Source organism: Lucilia sericata, unplaced genomic scaffold, assembly GCF_015586225.1.
Source record: "Lucilia sericata isolate MDLA Ls3-8-SP2 unplaced genomic scaffold, ASM1558622v1 Contig000188F_arrow, whole genome shotgun sequence".
NCBI lineage: Eukaryota > Metazoa > Arthropoda > Insecta > Diptera > Calliphoridae > Lucilia > Lucilia sericata.
Genome location: NW_023994216.1, coordinates 103,159 through 105,725, shown reverse-complemented (window position 1 = coordinate 105,725; position 2,567 = coordinate 103,159).

The window sequence follows — 2,567 nt, the reverse complement described above, 5'->3', positions numbered from 1 at the left end:
TGATCAATAGCTCAAATTAAAGCTATTTTTTTACTTTTATCTTAACTCGGGAAAATTTAGTTTGGATATTACTTAAATAGGCATTGGAAAAATAATAATAACAATTAGAAATATATTTATTTATTTCATTTATTTGTAATATAAAGCCTACAAAGGCCAAAATATTGATATTACACAGCAAATAACGCCTGATATCAATAAAAATATATACATATATAAATACTATAATATATAAATAAAATATACAAATCTACATATTTAAATACAAATTTAAATTCAAAATAGAGATATTTATATTAAGTCCCTTCTATAAAATATTCAGATTCTCATCAATTTGTCCTTCACTTGGCTCCCCAGCCATATCAATTTTAAAAACATTGAGATAAAAAAATGGCCCACTCGGCAACCGATTCCTTTAAATAGTAATTATGGAAAAATTTTAATTCCAGAATTAATAAATTGTAACAGTTTTAGTTTAAAAACATTATTAGATTGGTCGAAAGTTCGTAAATAATAGGGTAAAACATTCCACCAATTTGCAATGTGAACTAAAAAAGATTTTTCCAAGAAGGACGAAGATATTCTAGGTGTTCAGCTCCAACAAATTCCCAAAATTTTATATAAAAATAAAACAAAGAATATTTTAAATTTATTAGAGATGAAGATCTCTTTTTATTTAAACCAAAATATTACCTCGTAGAAGTAGATGGTTTTTAAATGTAATATGCACGTAGTGCTTGTGTCGTAGACAAATCAAAAGTGATTTATAATGTCAAAAACGAAGTCCCGCAGGTGGATTTTTACGAAGTCTCTCGACTTTCCCCACAGAACCGAAGTCCCGCAGGTGGATTATTGTGTAATATAAGTAATGTAAGATATATAAAGATAATAAATAAGAAGGTAAAAACATAAATAAGGTAGTAGGAACAAAAATATATTTCTGTGAGCGTTTTAAAGTGATAATAAATTAAATGTTAAAAAGCGTTAGACCACGTAGAATACGTTAAATTGTCGATATATGTTTCGAAGTCCCTAGGATTACCCGGACCTGTCAGTATCCAACCAAATATAGTTTTCTGTGCCAATATTGACCCTAATACGTTTTGTTGTATTTCCGGTAGAATAATGCGCGGATATAAATCTGCTCCGATAAGAATATCTACAGGCCTACTAGTAAAAAGCCAAACAAAGATTTGGCAATATTTTTTCAATATCGACATTTACAGAAGTCGAAGGCAAATTTCCTGTTATTTCTGGTAAAACAAATGCGTTAGTTGATAGTTTTATTGAAGAATCTAAATCTGAATTAATTTCCAAAGGACAAAATTTTGTAACTCCAAAAACTTCATTATTAACGCCAGAAACGTTAGAATTCGCAGAATGAGTGGGAAGTTTTAATCTTTTTCGTAAACGTTCAGAAATGCAAGAACATTCTGAACCCGAATCTATTAAAGCACGGACCTGATACTTATGGTTGTTATGAATTATGTTTACCATTGCAGTCCCTAACAAAACGGACTGATTCTGTCTATTATGAAATACTTGAGGATTAGAAGTAACATTATTGGACGTATGCGATAGTCGGGTGTGGGAGTTAGTGGGTCGTAAAACCTCACTGGAATTATGTTCAGTAGAAACAGTAGGTCTTTCAACTATGGAATTATCTGTATGCTGCAGATGAAGCATAGAATGATGTCGGTTATTGCAGATAAAACAGTTATTATTGATCGTACACCTTCTGACTTCATGTGTCCTCGAAAGGCAATTAGTACAGCAGTTATAATCATTCACAATAGAAATTCTTTCAGTTACTGAAAGATTTTTAAATCGACGACAATTTCGCAAATAGTGAGACTGATTAGGGCATAAGATACATGAAGGTTTAGTAATAGTAGAACTATTTGACTGCACTGAAGAGTCGACGTCAGCAGAGTTCGTACCTTTAAGATCTTGAAGACATTGCAATGTCTGAATTCTTTCTGTCAGAAAGTTATCGAAATCTTTCCATGTAGACAAAACAGTTTTATTCTTAACACCCTGTTCCCACAAAATAACTCTAGATCTAGGCAAACGTTGAATACACATAAAAATGATAATTGGGTCCCAATTATCAGTAGGCACTTTATAAATAGAGAGAGCCGTAAGGCAACTATTAATTCCGCGTTGTAATGTTTTGAGTGCTGTTATCGATTCCTTGTCAAGGAAAGGAAAACCAAAAATATGTTTTAGTTGGTTATGTACCAACATACGAGGATTCTCATATGCTTCCTTTAAATCGCGCCAGGCTACCTCAAAACTTGCGTTAACAAGTGGATACTTAGAAACGATTTCTTTTGCTTCACCCTCGGTTTTTCGTATCAAATGGCAAAGGCGTTCTATATTGCTAAGCCGTGAGCTATTAATAAAAATTGCGGTAAATAAATCCCTAAAAGCGGGCCAAGTAATATAGTCACCTCCGAAAGGATCGATATCACAAGGAGGTAGAGTCAGACTATGCTCTGAATTACCGGAGTTCGGATTTACCGTTGGAGATTCACAACTTTTCGGAGCCGATTTGAATTGATCTA